The sequence below is a fragment of the Corvus kubaryi genome, unplaced genomic scaffold (assembly GCF_017639235.1).
Source record: "Corvus kubaryi isolate FWS band 111438036 unplaced genomic scaffold, C.kubaryi_AGA036_p1.0 37392, whole genome shotgun sequence".
In the NCBI taxonomy this organism is placed as follows: Eukaryota; Metazoa; Chordata; class Aves; order Passeriformes; family Corvidae; genus Corvus; species Corvus kubaryi.
Window position 1 is genome coordinate 6,231,149 of NW_024581131.1, and position 22,491 is coordinate 6,253,639.

Genomic DNA, 22,491 nt, shown 5'->3' on the forward strand with positions numbered 1-22,491 from the left:
TTACTGTACACTGACATGGGGATTCAAGAGTCTCTTCCTGGTTCTGCAAAGCTGTGCATTTGTAAAGGACACCTGCACCTTCAGAAGCCAAGAAGGAAGCCTCTAGTTGTGTTTCATTCACAACAAAAGGGGAAATAATGCAATTTATTTGTTTTCATTTAGCTGGGGGACTATTTCAATTCTGCAACTTCAGCATGGGTGATGTTCAGTTCTATCTCCTTCAGTTCTCTTCTCAGTCTCCAGTAAACTTATTAGTGTTCCAGGAGATATTTCCAGATATGGTGTCCTGATTTTCTTTCAGAAGCAGAGCTCCCTTGTCATTAGCACAGTAGAGAGCATATAGTCTGACAGCCTGTGGTGTTCAGAGGAGGGAAGGGGCAAAGGGGGGGAATGGCCAGGGGTTGTTGGTCTTCCTGCTTTAGGAGAAAAGGCATGGAACAAAGCTTTCTGGGGAACAGCTAACTGAGGACAAATAGGAAATTCAGAGGCAGCTCAAAAGTTAAGAAAGCTGTTTCAAAACAGATTTGAATTGAAAGAGAAGGCCAAAACCTGGAGTGTCTGGATTGTGTATTTCTCTTCCCAGAGCAGCTTCAAAATTCTGAAGTTTACAGTTTCAAAGAATGAGTCACAGGTCCCTCTACACAATTGGCTTCTTAAAATTGATCATGTTTCCTTCCATTTTTGTTTTTTTTTGGATTTTTTATAAACTATGGCCTTTGTGAAAAAGGGTTTTTTCCTAAAAAAAACGATTGAGAAAGGTAAGTGAAAGTGTTAGTCTGGCTTTCCAAGAAAAGGACTGTCTACTTATCAAAAAATTAGGAAAGTCAATAGTGAAATGAGTTTTACTTTAAGTAAAAGAGTTTCTGGTAGGAGGTGATTAATGCCATTTATCTTCTTAATGTAGTGAAGCCCAAGATTGTATTTGTCTTACTGACTTATACATAGCTGATGCCTCCCTGCTTTTGTATTCCAGGTGACTCACTTATTAAATAGTAATGTCCTTATTTATATTACTCCTCTTAACATTTTATTTATCTGGAAGTTTGTTTAAGTGGGCAGCACATGCAAGTTACTAAGCAGAAAATAAGTTCAACAAATGAAAACTGCAAAAATTACATGAAAGAAGTAAAAAGAAAGGAAGAGATATAAAACAGGAGTTAATATCCAGCACGCCTATGTGGATGCAATTCTGTAGCCTTTATCCAGTTGTCCTCTGACTTCATGTGTTTTGCCATAGTGAAATATGGGTTTCCTTAGTACACAGGAATCCTTGAGGTCCTTCCAGGCCTATATGGCCTCGCTACCTCATTCCTGTCTAAAAGGCAGACAAAATGGGCATGTCTTGAAGGAGGCACCTGAACAGGATATATCTGCGATTGTTGTCAGCAACCCTCTTTTTCACTAGGCTTACCTTGATTTTTAGCTAATGGAGGATATGGTCCACTAACTCCCTGATTTTAAATGTTTCACGGAGATATGCTCCATGTCAAAGTTTAACTCCCCACTGAGAGGTTTTGTCAGGGTTTGCTGCTGATGGAGAAACTATGTAATAGGAAAGTACAGCCTCTTTCCTGGTTCTAAGACTATTAAGGTAAGTTTTAACCATGGCTATAAGAGGAAGAGATGTACAGGATCTAGTAAATATTGCATCTGTCTTAGAAGTTGTCTTGACTAAAGAAAAAGTCTGTAACACTGAGGCAAGCAAGGGGAGTAACTCTGCCATCTACCTCTGCCATCAAATGTGCTCACAAGGCCATTCAGTTAAAGCACGTTGAAGTGCTACTGGACTATGTCTAGATGGGCAGAAAGAGACCAACTATTTATATTGGAACTTGGGAATATAAGCGTCCCCGAAGAAACATTAGGAAGGTAGAATTTAAGGTAAATATAGGGGGAAAAGGAGAAATGTAAATGAGATTTCCTACCTATATTCCAAAAAATATGAAGATTTCAATGGACTGGATTTTTTTTGTTAGACTATTTTTTCAAGATGGATTTTCATTTTCTCACTATTTTTTTCTTTTTAATCTCAGTGTCTTGATAGACTTGGACCTGTGTTTGTAATAAATTCTAGCCACAAAGATCCTATATGTTAGTTTGCATACTACATTAATTTCAGTCTATATGGATTTGATCTGCATATTTTTAAGGCAATAGATTATGAAAGGGAATAATTTTTATCCATTAGCTCTCTAAATAAGGCATTGTTCAGATTTAAAGAAAACTGCTAGTGTCTCAAGGAGAAAGGAACCCTAAACTGAATCCAGAGTTAATTTCAGAGCTCACAGAGATTTCCTTCTTCACAGGGATTCAGTCTTCTACAGACTGGAATGGCCTGTCTCTCCTACCTACACTCTGACCTCTCTGGGTCTTCTTCCCTCTCTGCACAGTTCATTCCTCTAGGGTACAAAATAACCTCTCCTCTTGGAATAAGAGGAGTTGGTGTTGGCAGACTCCACACACAGTTTTCTCAAGTGCTGGCAGTCCAGGAAACCCTGGATTTGCGATTTTTTGGGAGTTGCTGTGAAGCAGTTACGGTAGGAGAACATTAAGAACACAATTACAAAGAGGTGCGTCATACTAATTCCAGCAGCCAAGCCTGCAAATCCTGTAAGTTGTCTTTGGCACCAACAGGTCAAGTAGTGCCTTCCAAGGAAAGTGCAAGAAACCTCACAACAAACAACAGAAAGGAGTATCTCACCATACTGTGGATATAGCTGGCACACAGCTGACCTATGTAAAGGAGCTTCAGTGACTTTCCAAACAGAGGAAAAGACATAGATTTGAAGAAAATCCAAATGAGCAGTAGAGACACAGGGGTGACGAGCTTGCAGCAGGGGTTGGTAATTCTGGGGAAGGTCAGGATGAGGAGCGAGGAGGGATGGAAGTGCAGCATGCTCTGCATAAACCTCTGTTTGAACCTCTAATGAACCAAGGGGACCCCTGATATTTTACCCAGGGCCTAGACTGAGCTACCTTTGTCAGTCTCAGAAATAATTCTGCACTGTAGTGAACTAAACCTCTAGACTGGGACTAATACCTCATAATACTAATACTTTCCTGTAAGTAAACACGTTGGGTCAAAAGCACAGATATGCTACTGTTCATGTAAATGACATTTTATCAGTTTGCTTAAGTGCTGACTTTGCTTATAAAACACTTGAATTTACTGTATAATACAGTCAACTTTGAGAAACAGCTTGTAAATAAATGTTTCTGATGAAGACTGATAAGTCACTGAGCCACAAAACCATTTCTGTTTGCCAGTTAAGATTCAGTGGCCTGAAGAAAAAGTAGATAAGGAAAGATATTTGTTCTCTACAAATAGCTTCTTTTTATTATTGGTAGTTCACACATGTTTAAGATAAATGCCAGATGAACAGGGATAGTTTTTAATTCTTTCTACACAGTACCCAAGGAAGGGAAACAATGACTTTAAGATTTTGTGCTGAGTTTTTAACTGTATCACTTATATAAGAAAATGTTCCTGATGTGCGGAAACCAGAAGCTTTTTTCTTTTTAATGCAAGATCCGAGAATCTCAGAAGAAGCCTTGAACATGATTATTTTCATTATGTAGTGCCTAGTTTGTTCATGGTTTTATTTTCAGTTGTTCTTATTACTCAGAAAGAACATTATAAATGAGAAAACAAGTAGTGCATTGAAGTAGGACCCAACAGTGCACACGCAGTGGTACCCAGCCTACAATCAGCACATTCATTGTCGAGACATCAGGGTTCTCAACATCTTGCATGAATCACCGGATAAACTGACATCCGTTTCCCTAGAGGCATGTTTACCCTGCTGTCACTCCAGCAGCAGCAAAGTGCAGGCATACCACAAAACCTGTGCCAAATGAATCTCAAATAGCCCATGCTGCTGCAGCTGATTTATGAAAGTATCTATTTTATTTTTTACATAAGATAAAATCTCTAAGGATACATGCTGTCACACTTAGGAAGACTCACTTAAGCTGAGCCATCTGAAGACATTTCTGGCCTTATGGTTTCATGTATATCTCCTTTAGTCCAGAGAGGAAGATGGGCAGCTCTAGAAAATCATTCCCCTCTCTTAGGGTGAGCTGGACAGAGAAGTGAGGTATTTATGAAGTCTTATATGCTCAAACTTCAGATCCCCAAAGTCAGGTAAAAAGAGCCTTCCGCAATGTGGTTGCTCTGCACTTCTATCCATTTACTGTGCACTCACACATCCTTCCAAATCAGGACTAAATTGGTTTTTCATGTGACATGAGCCCAAAAAGGCCCCCCTTGGTGTCCTCACTGAAGATCCTTTAACAGTTCTGCAAAGAATAAATTCTGATGCAATGTTGGAGACATGCACATCTGAAATAAGAACTGTGTCACACTCTAATACATCAGTACATGAGTGTGGAAGGCAGTCAGCTGGTCTTGGAGAGCTATTTATTCACTGTATTAAACTCCTAACTCTAATGGCCATAGAGCTGTGCAAACAGAAACCAGTAAGTGTTCAGGAGGCCTTGCTAAGAGCTGCACAATTGCTCAAACAGACAAAAGAAGGTGTGAGCCTTGAACGTGAGAATAAAATAAGTATATTGTGGTTTACCTTAATATCAGAACAGTCACATGGCTGCCTTTCAAGGAATAATACAAGAAATTAATCTTGCAGTACATTCATGTGGTAAGATTGAAATCTTTATAAATTGCACAGCAAAGATATTTTAGGATCAAATATCCTTTTAAGTCCAGCAGTATTTTTCAAGACACTCACAAAGTTAATATTTGACATTATGTTTCTAGTGATATTAGTACTATAAGTGGTGTAATTATAATGTTAACCAATAAAATACAGAACCAATACAAACCCCTACAACACAACTAATCAAATAATTCTTCCTTTCCCATACCTGCTATTCTTGCTTCTCTTAAGCAAAAAACTTTGAATATGAGCGGAAAAAAGGTTGTGACATGATGTTACTACTGAAAGATTCTAGAGTATGAGAAATGCTTTAAATAGTTCCTATTACACTGTAATAAATATTGTGATTATATTGAAATATGATTTTAAAAACTGTTCTTTAACTCACCCATCATTAACATCACATGAACATATTTCTGAATCATTGACTTTAAATAGCTTGTATAGTCTGAAAGTTTTATTTAAATATGTAGCTTTTACTCCACATTTCCCATGTTGATAATCTCTGACTTTTGCTAAAGTCAAGCCTTCCTGATCTTCCCTAATTTTCAATATGTACTGACACTGTGACCTTTAGCATGCACTTTAACATATGTGGGCTTTCATGACAATTGTTATTGGCTGTGTGCAGGTAAAAAGTTTAACTTGGGAAGTTTAACATGTACAACTTAACTCTGTTTTTTGAGAAACTCATGATCAAGAACTCCAATCCAGAAATAAACTCTGACCATTTTAAAATAAATAGAATAGTATATTGTTTGCATGTAAATCTGAAACCCTTTGAAGGGATCCATCAGTGCCAGAGAACTGGCTGGGGAAATCCTGCTCCAGGTTTAGAAGCCCAAAAGTTGCTAAGTGAAAATGGCACTCTTGGATGTCATTTTAGTGAGTTACTGTGGCATCCTGGGAAAAGGCTACTATTTTAAAAACATCATGTGCTAGCTTAAAAACTAAAGTTTTCCTTGCATTCTCAACTTTTTCTTCTTTTGATCAATTTGGTCAAAAGCTTTCGTTTCATTCTTCATTAGCATTAACAGTTACACTGCAATTACTGATGTAATTATGTATTTTCAGTACTTGGAGGTCTTAAATCTGTAACTAGGTGTATATATAGTATATACCAATTTCAAGTATTTGGGTTCTGGTGACAGCCGTAGGTAAATATTCCTGGTTTCATTATATTTGTTGAAAACCAGACAGAAAGGAGCAAAGCAGTGAATAATATTATTCAAAGTTATTACACAGACTACATACACTTGAAAGAAAATATAGACCTGCTACTGTCACATTCTATCATTCTATATGCTGATCCTTTCCCTGCAGTCCTCCTTTTTGATATAATTTTTGGAGTTGTACGACCTAAGAAACAGAGCTATGCTGTCCATGTGGTCATTTCCTTCCTTTTGTTACCACTGGATGGAAGTCCAAGGAAAATTTTTATTGCTGTGTCAGCAGTGACCACCAGTTCCCAGTGAGATGCACTCCTAATGTTAGCAAAGTGACCACTTGTAACATTCCAAATGTTCACATGGACATAGAAAAAAAAAAAGCCACTTGGCAATTGCACAAGATCTCTTTTTGTCTTACTAGAAAGGCTGTTACGTATTGACCAGAAAAACTCATTCCTCCCTTTCTATTAATCGTAATCTAACACCCCAGCAATACATGTCCTTAGGCAATAGGTTCAGCACCTCTGCAGAACTTCATCCTTGAGACCTGCTACAATTCTTTTAAGTCAAAATCCCAAATCAAGGCAATGATAAGGCAGTTTTAAAATAATGTTACTTCTGTACTCTAGAGCATTGGCAGGGTAAAGCTGTAGCTTTTATTTAAACAACCTAAATACTTCTAATTGATTTTCAATTGAAACAGTCCCAGACAGCAGAACTTGAAATGGCATCAGCTTGCAGCTCCCACACGAAAGGTGCTTTGCCTTCTACATTGCCGAAACAAATGAGGAATGGAAGGTATTTGTTGAAGAAGGGATGAGAAGAGTGTGTTTCATCCGTGGGTCGTGTTTGCTTGTGTCACACGAGGCTGAAGTGGATGCTGGGAGAGAGATGTCATATTACAGACAAAATATAGCAGTTAATCATTGTCACTGTGAGTCAAGGTACTGTCTGGAAACAAGGAGAGTCTGGAACAGATGCACCCACCAGGTGTACAAAGCACACGGCACAGAGCTGACTGCAGGCATCCTTTACTGGGCAGTCTCATTCCTTCTCTCTCCAGGAAGGGTTTTTGCACCATTCCTTTGTGCCACAAGGCAGTTGATCCTGCAGGGATGGGGAAGCTCACTTGGTCATCTTCCAGGTAAGAGGACCCTTTGTATAGGTCAACGAAATTCATTGCCCAAGAGTGTACAAAGAGCTGGTGTGGGAGAAAAGCTTGCGGATCCATCTTACACAGGCAAAGCAAAAACCTTCCATTGCTATCTTGCTTCCCTGCTCCTCACCCCTGCTGCTCTGCATGAGAGCCTTAAGCTTGCTGAGAAAACTGGGTATCAGCACCACACCTCACTGCTCAGCAGCTGCCACCCCTGTCTTGCTGCAGAACCTGCTGCAAAATACAGATTGCTGAAAGCCACAGGGCCTTTCTGGAGATTCAGCTGCACTATGGGCATTTTTGCTTCTCTACCTCTAAGGTCTTTTCCTACCCCAGGTTGTGGTGTTCCATTTCACTTATGTACTGGGCTTGGGAACAGAAGGAGGAACAGAAAAGCAGAATACTGGACAAATGTACATTTAACTGAGTGTAAAACCCCACTGATTCCAACTGTCTACTGCATTGAATAACTCTTTTTTTCTTATTGCTTCAGGTTTTTATGTTGCAGTTAAGGGCATCCAGTGATGTACCATGGATCCATCTGCCTATTCATCTGCTGCTTCCAGACAACACTTATAGCTGGTAGATGATTTCCATGGAATCTGGCAGGTATGTGATCCCAGAGGCCCCAGATTCTTGCAATCCCATGAAGCAACACTGTTTCTATTAAAAGAATGGCTAATACTGATCTGTAAGCTCAACCCTTGCTATCTTATCAGAGAAGCCAGGTCTTCTTGTTCCACATCTTATGGAACATGTTGGTTTTTCCCTCATGACCTTGCTTATTTTACTGAATTTTACATATATGTAAAATACATGGGTTTGATTGGTTGGTTTTGCTTCACGTTTGCTTTGTCTGTACACAGAAGTCACACACTTCTACCTGAACAGAAAATGTAGCATGGTTACAATGTGGGTGTTATACATGTAGAGTGTTCATGGTGTTTATTAAGGTGTTTATATAAGGGGAGCTACTCACAACAGAATGCAGTGCCTCCATCCTGCTGTAATTGTGGTCACACTGGGGACTGTACTAATGCAGGAAAGACAAACCATGCCACAGGAGAATATGGTCCATTCGTTTTCTTAACTGAAGTGATGAGCATTTCTCCACATGAACGGGCCCACAAGCTAGATAAACTGATTATTTATAAAAAGGGCAAATTATTTTACACACTTATGAATAATCAATTTTCACTTATGTAGATGTTGCAGTAAAGTTCACTTGGGCAGTCACCAGCTGTATATCTTGGATTTTTATCTGTATTTTATCTTTAATATATACTTTTTATTGGGTGAACATATTTCCCATAATCCAAGAAAACTGGATTACCATCAGTGTAGTCTGTGTTTCAGATTCCATGCGATGAAGCCATCATCACATTATAGACTTTTGGATATTTGTCAGAAACCAGATGAGCCGTATTCAGACCTGGCGATCCATTGAGCTGGAAGTGCAGAAGGGAAATACAGCTTCTCCCTTGCTTCTCTGGCCAAGCATGACATTTAAAGGCTGTCATGCAGAGAGACTATCTTCCCTTTGGCACAGTGTTTATGCCCTTGACTCCCTAGTACCAAGAGACATTGTACCCATGCGTGGAGGAACAAAACCATGAGGCTAAAGGTGCCTTAAAAAAAGGCAGGGGGTGAATGTGTGGATCTTTATCTTTAGTAACCATAACAAAGCTCCCTACATTGTGTTGCGTATTTTTACGTTAACAATATTGAATGAAAAGGGTATGACGTAAAGAAGCACCTCCCAAAAGATCTGCAACTATGATAACAGTTTATGGATATGGCTAATATTTCTAGAATGCAATTAATTAGACAAAGGAAAAGAGGTGGACTTCATTTTATGCCCTGTTTGATATCTGCAGAGTTTGCATCAGATGCCTATGCTTCCTTTTGCAATGCCTGGTCAGAAACAGGCTCTCTCAGACTATTATTCACACAAATGATTCATAGCATTGTACTGAAAGGAAGGTGGATGAACTATATCATAGAAGTTGTGGTCTCAGGCCTCATGGAAAAGAGGTTCTGTACAGAGTGCAGTACTGCCAGACCCTCTCAAAGATTATACAATCTCATTAGACTTTTGTCCTGTTTCTGTACAATCCAAGAAACTGGAATGAGCTGAAGCAGATAATTTATATGGAATTACCTAGTTTTTTTCTGATGATTTCTATTTCTTTTTTGATGATTAACCATATACAGTAAAATATTATTTTCACAATAGGTAAATCAAGCTTCCTCGGTGTTTGTGGACATACTCACATCTCCTTATATTTTTGACTAATTGAATAAAATCTTTATCATACTTTTGAGATTATCTCCAAAGGGGCTTAAACTGCTACTTCTTCAAACAGCAGTTTCTCCAGGGTAGTAGCCTTCTCTGGGTGTGTTTCAGACTCCTGGATTTCATCTAGGTCTTCACAGATGTTGATTAAAATTGACAGAAAAGAGAAACTCCTCTAACATAGATAATACTTCAGCATTCATTAACTTTAAAAAAAGAAACTTGTCTGTTTGAATCCCTTTCTATCTTCCTGATACACAGCTAACAGGTCAATCTGTGTACAAATGTAGAGAGAGCAGCTGCTGGCTCCTTCTGGTTTGGTAACATATTAAAGGCGCTGATCAATAAATAGCTGTGTAGCCAACAAATCAGCCAGGTGCAATCAGTTCACTGAGGTCAATGCACAGTAACTGGTTTTGGAGAAGGTGCCACTCAAGTAACTAAAGGTCTGAGGAACTGGGATATACAAATACATCTCCCTTGGGCCAAACACAAGCAGGCACAAAATTAATAGTGAAAACAGATCAGCATGGTTGCAGAGGAGGTTCCATCCAGTTACTTTTATCTGAGAAATAAAAATGAACAAGAAAAGATCTTCCAAACTGAGGCAAATAAATAGATAAATAAATAAAACAATTATAGGAGCAATTTGCCGAGGTGAAATAGGAACTGGTTGTTATAAGAAGATCTCAAACCAGTAAAAGATTGCCCTTATGGATGTAAATCTAATGGGATGTCCCCATAAAGCACTCAGAAGTGTACCAGACACGTATCAAAACCTGTTGAGCCACTCCAGTACAGTCACGTAAAGCTCATTTACAGTATCTCATCTGTGATTAGATTATGATATGTCAATGTTTCCATGAATCTTGTTGTCTAGGTAAAAACAGTGAACCAGCAGCAAGGCCTCAGTAAATACTCATAGAGATTATATGGCAGTGTGTGTTGGTCAAAATGAATGCCAGTAATAGAGATTACAAAAAGGTCTTTAGAACGTAGTTTTGACTATATTGCTCTTTTTTCTTCCGGGGTCTCTAAGGTTTAATTACTTAATATAGTGAGGTAATATCTTTTATCTTCAAGATTATCTCTACATTCCTAGGTATACTTTTACTGTGTCGGTGGTACTTAAAAAATTTGGAACATTACTGCACTCTTAAGAGTAATTTGCCACGTAGCTGGTTGGTTTTTTCTAGTAAATAAGCAGATAAAATATGAGGAGTTTTGACTTCTAAACTAGCAAAAATCAGACAAGCAAGACAGAAGTGACCACTGGCTCATATCAGCTGAAAAATCAGCAATGTGCGTACAAAATCATGTACTTTCTCATTTGTTCCTATGGAAAATACAGCAAAATCTTAGGCATGGCGATAGTCTTGATAAAAATGTCAATAAAATCAGCGGAAACATGCCACTTCACCTCACCGTGTTTTCAATCTGAGCCACTATGATAACTTTAAACCCACAAGGTTATTGAAGGGATTCTGCAGGTACAGAGACGTGAGAGCAAGACTTGAATATAGCAAAGATTTCTGATATTTTCCTTCTTTAGTTTCCAATGCCGGTGAGTACAACATCTGTGTGTCCTTTACTTACCGGATACAGTCTTGTAGTACAAGCTCAGCCATTTTGCATGTTAATGACATCTTTCAGAGACCCTAAATGTGTGGCATAAACAATTCAGTAGGTGACTTACCCACCTTTTATCCCAGCATAGACCACTGTTTCCCATCCATCATGCATAAAACTAGAAGATAGCCTTTTCCTGAAAGAAAAATTGTACAAATAAAAATTGATGATCAGAGGTAAATTCAGAAAGGAGAATTAGAACCACCACTAATCCTATGGTGGTCTGATTACAGCTTGGAGGAATGTTCATGGCCAGAAACCTTGCTTTAAATTTTCAACTAAACAGACTACATCAATTATCCTCTGTTCTGAGTGTTTCTCTGTGCTCTGCTTTCCTATAGATGGAAATCACCTGTCCACACTGGATTCATAAAACAGCTTGTGAAGTCGCAGTGCATAAAAGGCCCTGAATGACTGGGCTGGTGTTATTACTGGGGAGGTGTCCTTGCTGGAAATGCAGAGAATGATGCAAGCTAGATAGCTGATACTTTTATTTCAGTAGTTTTCGTTCTCATTCTGGTTCATTTTTACCCTAGCTGTCTAGCATTACAAATTAGCAAGATTAAGGGAAGTGAAAAACCAGCATTTTTTTTCTCTGTCTGTGTCAATAGTACAGGTTATTACCTGGGAAAAATTTCTGGAGGAAGACAGCACCTTGCTGCTTTGCCTAAACCTTAATCACTGCAAATACTGGGGTGACCCACTGAAAGCATTCAGTGAAGAATCTGTGTACGTGTGCTCTTACGGTTTCGCATAGTTTTGCTCTGTCAGTAAGGCTGCAGCTGTAGTTGAAGTTACACTGTCCTTAATGTTGGCCTTGGGCCCCTATCTGCCTTTCACCTCAGCCCTGAGGTTTTTTACTTGACCCCACAGTGCAGCCTGACTGAGATCTGGTCACCTCTGGGTACCAGACTGACCCGTCTGCTGCTGACTTTCCAGCCAGTGTCTGTGTAGTTGGAGTCAGCCCACGTGTACAACTGAACAGAGAAAGCTGGTGGACAAGAATTGCACAATTCCTTGTTCCTGGTTCCTGATCTCCCAGCATACCATCTCTCACATTCTATGTGGAGTGGAGAAACGTCTGGAGGAGAACCAAGCACCTGCAGAGATGTTCCTCACAGAAATGGATATGAGATGTCAAGGAGAGGCCCCTTTGGCATCACCTGGCCTTTGGCAGGAATCTTTGGTGCTGACTTAAAAAATGCATGGATATGCATTTCAGTGCAGGACACAGGATAGATACAGGATACAGAATATGGGATACAGGACCTGATGTAAAGGTGGGAGGGTGGCTGGTAGAAGGCAAAACAAACCAGCTCTGAACATCAGCAGAGACAACTTCTAAGTGATCTTCACTCTTTGACAATTGCAAAAAGGCTGCGCATTGAAGTCAGGTTCTAATCTACTTCCAAAATGGGACTGAATAGTTCGGGCACACAGATTGGAGTCTTGTGTTCATAAATCAGTGCGTGCATCCTTAAAGAACGTAGTAAAAAAAACCAACTCTAGGGCACATACGGTCTTTTCAAACGTGGCAGAGGAAGCAGCATCCTGTTGTCAGTGGTGCAAAATGAGAGAATTTGGTGAGCAGCAGCTCCTGGAGTTGATGGAAATGTGGCCTGCTGGAAGATATGTTACCAAGAAAGCTGTGGAGGTACATGGAAAATTTAAAACAATAAACAAAACTGATGAAGGTAGTGGAAAGACTCCTTGGGAATGTGATAGGTTTTGAAAGAAGACAACAAACAGTTTCTTTCATGATGTCCCTTCTTTTTTTTTTTTTTTTCTAAAAAAAGAGAGTGGAGCAGGTGGGGACACTTACAGATTTTGCCTGTCTTTTCCAGTATTCCTTGCTTTTAACTCCCAGGCTCCCTGAATTCCTATTGTTCTAGAGTCAAACCAGGCCTGCGACAGTATTAGCTTATGCCCTGCATTTCGATGAATCAGCAGGCTATTCAAACATCTGCTCATGTAACTCCTAATCCAAAGTTACAAGTGATATTGCCACAAGTTAAAATTTGCATTTGGATAATGCCTTTCATTCAAAAGGATTCCTAAGAGAATTTTCCAGTACCTGTATGCCAGTAACATCATCATTCCAACAGAACAATGAGGCCAGAGCAGCACATCAGATAATTTCTCATGCCTTGGGCAGAAATGTGCAGAGATGCAAACTGCATGGCTCAGAAACCTCTCAAGAATTTCCATCTATCTAAAATTTCATAGCAGGGGAGATATCACAGCCAAAATGGTGCTTAAAGGGAAGTAAAAGCTTAAAGGACATATTGACAGCGGATGTCCTCATCAAGATTAACCCTCTGTATTTAGCCACTGTTACTGCTGCAAATAAGTTTTGTGCTTTATCAGCTTGACCGCAAAGGTTAATTAAACTTCTTTCTGGATTTGATACCTTTCCAAGAACATGAAGAAAATGATTTGTAGAGGCTAGCCAGTTTGCTACAGGTAATGCTCCTATGCATTAAAAAAAAAAGACAAATCAATCAGACCACAGTGAACCTATCAGAAATCTGTCTAGAAAACAGGGAATAGGTTCCACTTGCATAAAATTTCCTCATGTCAAAGAGACTATATGCTTAAAGTCAGGCTTGGCATTACTATTTCATGACAAGCCTCAGAGTCTTCAGGTGCCTGTCTTAAAGCAAACATAGCTGATGTTGAAAGATCACACAAAAATCCCAACTTTCCATTCAATGCAGTGATAGCAGGATAAAGCTCTGAAGTCAATACGGAGCTGTCAATAAAATAAAGAGTGCTATGTAGTCAGAAGACCTTGTGGAAATGTTGGAGCAGACGTCTGCTTGTCACTACTGCTGCATAGGGAGATGGCATAAATTCCAAATGTCACTGTGCCCTACTGTATTTTATTTCCTGAAAACAGTTACCTTGCCTCTTGAATATCCCATTAAAGGCAAAAATCTGAAATACTGCTTTCCTAGAGGAAACTCACCTGGAGGTCATAAATCAAGAAAACATTAAAAACCCAGCCTAGACAGAGCCTATCTCTTTAAAGACATCCTATAATGAGGAACAGAGCAAAGGATACAGAAAAGGATGGGATGTAGGCTTTTCTGTGTACCTCAACTTTGCTGAATCACACCAGTATCACCCCAATTCCAATTAAAATCTTTTCTTTGCATACAAAGAAGTGTCACAACACCCTCTGAATCTTCGGCTAAATAAATTATCCTCTTTTAACTTACTTAAATTAACTACTTCATAATTCTGACTTCTTCTGAGTAACAGATATTCAAGAAAAGTCACATGCTAAAATACATGTATTTTACATAAAAATATAGGAAGACTGAGCAGATCAGACAAGTCAAAGACCAGTGAAAAAAAACTCATTGTGTGTACAAGTGCCTTTATGCACAAATTTGGTTTTCTCTTCATATAAACAGAGATTTTGCACAAGGGACTGTCTCAATCTCTTATTATACAGAAAAACTATGAACATGATGTTTTAGTACAAGAAGGAATTACGTACATTTATAATGTTAGAAGATACTCAATATCACTGTCTAGATTGTCACTTCCCTTCAGTAATTTTTGTCCAGAGAGGTGCAGCAAGACAAGACATTTCTGATTTCATGTGTAGTCAGAAAACACCTACACGAAGTAAACCAATCTTTTTTTCTTTCTGGACAATGACTGAAAATCAGAAATTTTGCTGGTTGTCTTCACATCAATGGCATTAACTGAGAGCACTTGAGAGCACGTGGGGATTTGTTTGGGGGTTTTTTTGTTGTGGTTTGTTTTTTTTGTGGTTTGTTTGTTTCTGTCTTAACCTACACCAAAACGATGAGTGTTTATTTCTGACTTTTGACTCTGGGTAGTTTTTGTCTATTTGTTTTGTTCATGGACCTGCCAGTGCAATAAGCCAAATGCAACTGAACACTTCCACTTCCAAAGTGACTGAAATCCAGATCTGATTTACTTTATGACTTGAGCTCTTCCTTATCTTGTTGCAGGCAGCAGCTGGAGAGTTAGCTCTCTGATGAGACACTACAGCAAACATTCAGTGTTTTATATAGATTCTCCCTGACTTATCCTTTGGTTTCCATGGAGATCTATATGATCCTCACAGCTACCAAGTCTAGTTCTCTTCAGTGTGTGTAGGACAGACCTACAGGTTAACCCACGCAACTTCTATCCATTCAACTATATGTATATTAGGGAAGAGTTAAACAAATCAACATAGTATTAATTTAAAACATTTGTACTTTTTGGGTGAGAAGTTCAAAGATGATGTCCACACGTCAGGTAGCTTCCTCTTAAAAAAGGGAAGCTACGGAACACCACTAAGCTCTGTTACTCTGCTGTGCTGGGACCGCCAGATAACGAGTCACTTGTTTTTCCAACATGAAAAGTTATTTTGTTACCTTGTTAAGTTAAAAGAATGTATTTTTTAGATAGAAACCATTTATTTTTCACACTGGGAGTCATAATGGTATTCTGCTTTTTACCAGGTACCATTGCAGAAGATCTAGTAGAAATTTGGAGCAAATGTGGTGGTGTTTAGGAGTAGCATAATTTTAACCAAACTACTCAGTAAATAAAGAATACTAAAGGCAAAATCACTCAAAGGTCATGAACTGAGCTAATATCGAAAACGTTAATGAAAATGCCATTGAAGCGTTTTTTGTCTTGAAAAGGAGAAAAAAGGGAAATACTTTGCAAGACCATGTTAAAGAAAATTACATTTTAAATCAAGAAAATAAATATTTCAACAAGGTAAAAATACCTCTTAGAGAAACAAAACATAGTATATTTTTGTGTCTCTAAGCTGTTATTTTTACTTGCTGAAGCATTTTAAATTGTTATAATTAACGTAAGTATTGCAATAATTATAACTGCATGTAAGTTATAATGCAATTATAACTAATGCAAGTTAGAGCACTTTTAGTAGCTCTAACACACATTAATTTTTAGTTATGTTTTATGTTATGGAGAAATATTTATATAAAATATAAGAACTATATTTAATACTAAGAGTAACATGTGTATGTTTGTATGCTTGCATTTGAGGGCATTTAAATAAATTGAAACTATAATACTATAACACATAAAGTGAAAACTGAGAAAAAAATACTTTTTGCCCTTCTACCACATCAAAGAACTTATTTTAAATCCACCTGGATGTTGCATATCCAGCTTATATTATGTTGGACTCTCAGCAGCAAAACTTGTCAGCTGTGCTGCTTATAAACTTTCATGGTTCAGAAGGTGTTGACAAAAGACAAATTACTGAAGAGGGACTCTGTCCATTTGTCAAGGAAAGCTGAAGGATGAAGATACAAGACTTTAGCTGAAACCAAGCGAATAATACTCTGCATGGACAGCTGTTTTAGTAATTTGATTTTATGGCAAGCAAACAGTGTTTTCTTTAATGGGATTTATTAAGATTTATTTAACACAGCCTACCTTCTGCTTCCCTGGAAGTGTCAATATTGCTAAAGCCTAATATTGAACAGACTTTACTACTCTCTTAACTGGCACTTTCCTGATCTTTGGTATTCACATAACCTGATAAGGCACCACTGAGGCATGGAACTTTCTGTAAATGCTTTATCTTTTCTCTCTTGTAATCTTGCTGTGTTTGAGATAGATTCTGAAACTTGTTTATTGGTTTCATACAAATCTGCTATTTGCTCTTTGCTGTAATAAAAAACATCTGTGTTTTCCTGTTGGAAACGCAAGGAAAACCTTCTTGCGCAGTTACTGCGTTTCTGAGAGCCCTAACGGGAATGCACAGGCATTTGGTGATTTCCTAAATGTGCTATTTTTCCTACATGATCAAGGTCATCATATTTTTTGCCAGATCTTTAATATCAATTTATTGCTTAGATTTTGTCTGTCCCATTTTCCCCCCAGCGCAAAGTGCGCGCGCACACACACACACACAGGCAGAGTGGCCTTACCCCTGAGATAAACTACACTGCCCTTCAGACTAATCAGCATCCCCTCCATTTTTTGAATTAAATCTGCAAAATACAATATCATCCTGAAATTTAATCTTTTCAGATTTTGTTCAATTCTATGCACTCCTTAACATCTGTAGGACTCGAACTTTTAACCCATTTATTTCGACTCATTCATTAACCCATTCACACATTTATGTTATCCATTCTTTCAGCCCATTCATAACCCATTTACTTCACATAGCCTTAGGGTAACAGCTGTTCCAGCAGATCTTAGGGTACCTTTTCTTTTGTATTGCTACCTTCTATGAACTTCAATAGAAAATAGGATTGTGCCCGTTAGATAAAGAGAGATACTCTGGATACAGTTTTCAGCTACTCTGTAATGAGGGTTTTGCTGTTTTACCTTCCCCATCTTTGTGGAGTTGTTAGTCCTGCTCCATAGTGATGCTGTGACAGCTCCAGCACAAATTGAGACTGATATGAAGTAAGAAGCACCTTAGCCTTTAGGTTAATGGTTTTATAAAAATATTTGGAGAAATAATTTGGAACTAAATGGGCATTATTATCATGAGGAATGAGCATCTCAGTTCGCCTTAGCTAGCTCATCTGTCCCTGTTAAGCCATTGATATAATTGGCTTTCAAATTGCTTCCATGACAAGTCTCATTTGGCTGTAAACTGGATTGTTTTGAATCTGAGGAAGAGAACCTGTAAACATAAAATCAATGACTGCTGGCCATTCCAGTGGTGTCACATTTTTGTCAGGAGCCTGTTTATATCAGATTTTTAACCATCCTGACAAAAAAAAAAGTATGATTTATGGTCCTTTAACCCTGAGACTTGTCACGTAAGTAGCTACTGTGAAGCAAACAAAATGCTGTGCATTTTAACTACTTAGGCTTTGGGGAAGGGTTCCCTCCGGGAAAATGCAGCCTCCTCAAGCTACAATAGATCACGTTTCCTTCACTCCTGTTTCTCTAAAGCACGTGTCTGATGGATATTGATATAACAGTTGACCATTGTCCCTATTCTTACTCATCTCTAATCACTCTGGATCTGCTTCATCGATTTAGTCAAAGCAGACAGTTTAACACAGACTTGAGCAAATTTGTCTTACATAGGTGGCAGTGTCTCAGGAAGGAAATCTTCTTGTCAAAGTACAGCTATGCAAACGTACAACCATTGTTCACTACCGTGGAAATGTTATCTGACTATTCCCTTTTACTTATTTATGACTTCATCTCCCCTTAAGTAAAGTGATTTATATTTACCAGTGAGCATTTAATTTTGCATAACAATTTGAGGAACATATAAAACTATACGAGCATTTTCTTAAGTTCTTCTTAATCAGGATGTCTTTAATCTAAGAAACAAAGTCAAGCAAAGAAGTGCTCTTCTGAAACAGTGGCTGAAAAAAATCAACAAAATCCGAACATGTAAAGATGGTGGGTTATATACTGTTTTAGAAGTCCAACAGTTTAGTAGTACCCTATACTAATATTTCCCAAAGCTGATAGGAAAATCTGAACCATAAAGAATGGTTTCATTTCCCTGGATCTCATAATACTTAAAGGCTTTGTGAAAGGCTGGGAAACAGGTAGAGGATAAAAAAAAAGTAGGATAAAAATCCAGCAGCTGAATTTAGTGGTTGGATCATATATTTTAAAATAGGATTAGCCTTCATTAAGGGACACTTCATAGAGTAGCATGAAATACAGTATGAAGATACTTAACGTCCAGGCAACACCAACAAAGTAACCTAGGAAGTATAAGCTTAAGATGATGAATGGGATGGAGAGAGAGTTGGGAAGGAAATTCACAATGCAAAGTTCTTCATGGGATACAAGGAGGCTGGATGAACTGATGATAACCCCTGACATTTTGCAAAAATAAATATTCTTTATAATTCATTTCAGTCATGCTACAGGAAGTTCCTATGTGTTTACAAGCACTTCCACTGTTCACCAGTCATGGTTAAGTACAGACATGGAGGAATTTGGTCTTTATCATACTGAGGAATGTGTGGCTCTCCGCTGCTGAGCTGTTCTTGCAGTTCTGCTGAAGAAGGTCCTTTGACTTCCTATAGCCCCTGAACAGGGCTTCCCTCCTGGTACCCTGCATTACATGTAACTACAACATTACTCTAGAGTCAGCTGATACACAAAATCACCAGAGGTAGTGAAGATGACAGAAGGGATCATAATCCAGCTGTAGTCAGTGATGATCTTCCCCTTGACTTCTCTGCCCTTGAAGTCTGAGGCTTTGTATTGAATGGACTGCTTCACTCAGGATGCTGAAACCACCCCCAGATACTGAAATATGGTCCTTCCTGGAAGCTCATGTCTGCCGGTTGGAGCCGTCTCCCATGAAATGCCACTGATCGCAAGAGCACACATGACAAGGGTGGTGCTAGGACTGGGCAGCTTTGCAGGGCTAAGAGCTGGAATCAATTACTGCCTTCAGAAATCAAAGTAATATTTAACTTGACATTTGATGGCAGCACAACTGAACTCTGCTTCCCCAAGGTTATGGAAAGTTTCCTTGATCATGAAGTTACTAGTGGTTTTATGCTGTTGTTCCAATCATCCCTGAGAGTCCACAATCTCCAAGCAGACCAATCACAGGATTTGCTATATTTGATGGAATGTAATTGTAGGTTAGGCTGTGAGCTTTGTGGACAAGAGGGTTTACAAAGCATTCAGGTTCTCCAAGGAGCACACTGAAGGACTTTCAAAGTATCTGGACAATAAATTGCAGGATAAAGACTGGTCAAATCTGGGGCATATTCCTGATGGGATCTCTCTCCATATCAGACCACCAACAGATTTTTAATGGGTTACAGGTAGGGAGGCTGAGAAACACTTTGTGCTCAAAGGCTGGAGCCCTGATAAGTATCTTTAAATGAGTATTCACGGCAAATTCTAGTTTTAATGGATGTCAAAAGATTACCTGGCAATAAAAGAAGCCCCTAAATGCATTCAGTCTGATGTGGTTACCTAAGTGAAATACTTAATTTAGAACCAGAGTCAGTGGAGAATAACACAAGGAGATTTGTGTCTCTAATTGGCTGAACTGCCTTGGTGGGGTGTTGACTTGGTGGGCAACTAAAGACCTTAACGTGCTAATGCACTTAAATGGATGGAATTAGATAGTATAAGCCCAAAGTGACATTTGGGGTACTCAGGGTGCGACCTCATCTATACAGACTAAAACTTAAAGAGGATCCTAGGAACCAAAATCTAATTTGATGACCTCCTGCCTCTCCATCATACAGTGTAGTGCTACACCAACCAAACCTGTGCCCCAGCTCTTCCTCTTAGGTACCCACCGCATGTAAAAATAGGAGAAAATGGAGCAAGAATCTACCTGTTAAAATACACCTGGCTCCACAAAATTTGTGACCAATGTCGATATTATGTCAACCTATGATTACACAAGGTAGGCCAAGCAGCACGTTGTATTTTCTCATTAAATGAAGTTAAAATAGTGTTTCTGTGGAACTGAACTGCCAAGTACCTTCATGAAGAGTGCAAGCACTTAGAAATAATCTTAGGTACCTTTGGGAAGAAGCAGTCATCTACGGAAGACAAGGCAGGGGGTGGGAGAGAAAAGAGACTGAGAATGAGATCTTCCGATCCATAAGCACATGAAGACACTGTCATGTATTGTTTCCCACTGGGAGATCTGCATAACACTTTTACTGGTAATCTTTCTTCTTCCTGGACTCATCTCTTATTCTAGAGGTTGAGTTCTTCTCACAGACAGTTCTGCATAGTAGCTAACATTGTACAGACCAACTGGATAACAACTTTGTCAGAAGAAGGATTTAACAGGATAACACAGCGACTAACCACTTTTAGTGATTCACTGTTAAGATTGCTTTTTCTATGTGTAATTCAGGGTGCTTTGGTTACCCTTCCTGACACTCGCCCCTTTCAGCTTTGGTCAGTCACAACCTACTGTCTTCCAGAGTTAGCAGAGCAGGAGGACTCAGGCTTACGCATATCCATCCATCCAGCACACTTCTCTCTTCCCATTGCTACAGCTCCAGGATCAGGTGTTAAAACACCACAACTCCAATCACAAGTGTTAAGTCTTCCCTGAATGGTACATCAGGAGGAAGACTAAATAACCTGGGAAGTTTCAGTTTACTTGGAATTGTTTGGAGTAAATTGCTAAGAATTTTTTTCTAAAGGTGTGACCAGGTTCTACCAATCCCAACTGCCTATAGCAGGAAAGGTTTTAACTTTCTTTTCTGTGTACAAACCATTAATCCAAAAAACAATGTCTCGATTCTTAACATCTCTCCCTCCTCTCAAGTTGCCTGTTACCATTTACTCTTCATTAACTCTTCCAGCTCTACAAATGCCGTAATCCTGGGGCTGTAACATTTCTGCTGTGAGCATGGGCTGTGAGGCCACGTGCTGCTCCTGCAATTGCATCACAAGCACATGATATAGGAAAGAATGAGTAGAGGAATGAAGATAAGCAGTGGGAGAGGCAATTCAAAAGTTTAGGTTCTGCAATGCAAAGCCACATCCTCCTATTTTCTCTTTTAGACAAGTTCAGAACGCAGAATTTGAACGCCTTAAAGTTTGATTAGGTTTGGTTCCAGCATCTGGCTTGAAAAACACCTGAAGTCCCTCTGGTTTGCTTGAGAGAACAGGCTCTGGCCTTAGGCATAAAGAACAGTTTGTATGCACCTAGGATCTATGTTTATTTAGTAACTGAAGATGGTGTGCAGTGAAAGCTATTCTAATTATTCTCCCTTTGAACTTCATGAGTTTTAAATCTTCTCCTTCACTTTCCTAGAGGTAAATCCCAGATGATACGAAAAACCAGTATCTATCTCGTTCCAGAATCCTTATTCTTTTGCAAAAATGGAAGGGACCAAAATAAAAACAGGAATAGCCACTAGAGAATCATAATCTGGGGGGAATGGGTGTGTCTTACATCATGTAAGGGTAACAACCATGCATGAAGTTAGTTAGGAAGGGCACTGGACCCTGACGAGCCTTTCATTTACAGTGTAGTTCTAAACATCCTTGCACAGGCCTTATTACACCAAAGATGAACAGGTCCCAACCAGGGCAGGGTCTTAACTCAAGAAGCAAATTTTAGCATCTCTTTCAATTTAGGACTAAATTCCACTGACATCACATAAAGGCTCATTCAACTGAGAACCACAAAAGTGATATTTCAAGCTTTTTGTTTTCTCCATTTATATTTCAGTGACTCTGCTATTTTTGCTCTGGTTTTCCTTTGAAAAGAATGTTACAGAAAATGGCAGCTCTGGTTATCAGCTGTGCTGATGCTGTTCTTGGTAATGAATGCAGGGAGACTGGAAAATGATTTTGTTGATGGAATTTCCTCAATACCTTTGGCATTAGACACAATGGAGTGAACATGACTTTGACGTAATAAATTCATTGGGATATTTGTTTAAGACCAACCCTCCATGACTCGAACAAACCTCAGTCAAGAGGGTATGGGCTAGAAGCTCAGTAATTACCTTTTTTAAAGGAAAAATCTTGGGGTTTTTTCTGAAATTTACTTGGCTTTAGAATCTATAAAGGGAACATTGACAAAGAGTTTTTAATTATTGGGACAGACACGGTCCATCA

The 22,491-nt window shown here is 38.9% G+C and overlaps 1 long non-coding RNA gene across 1 annotated transcript in view; it reads right to left on the reverse strand.

Moving 5' to 3' along the window:
* LOC121669598 overlaps window positions 1-22,491 on the reverse strand; it is a 63,659-nt gene that overhangs the window by 25,698 nt on the left and 15,470 nt on the right. The window contains exon 2 of the long non-coding RNA XR_006017815.1: window positions 10,998-11,062. This is a non-coding gene — a long non-coding RNA (uncharacterized LOC121669598). The remainder of the gene's footprint in view (window positions 1-10,997; window positions 11,063-22,491) is intronic.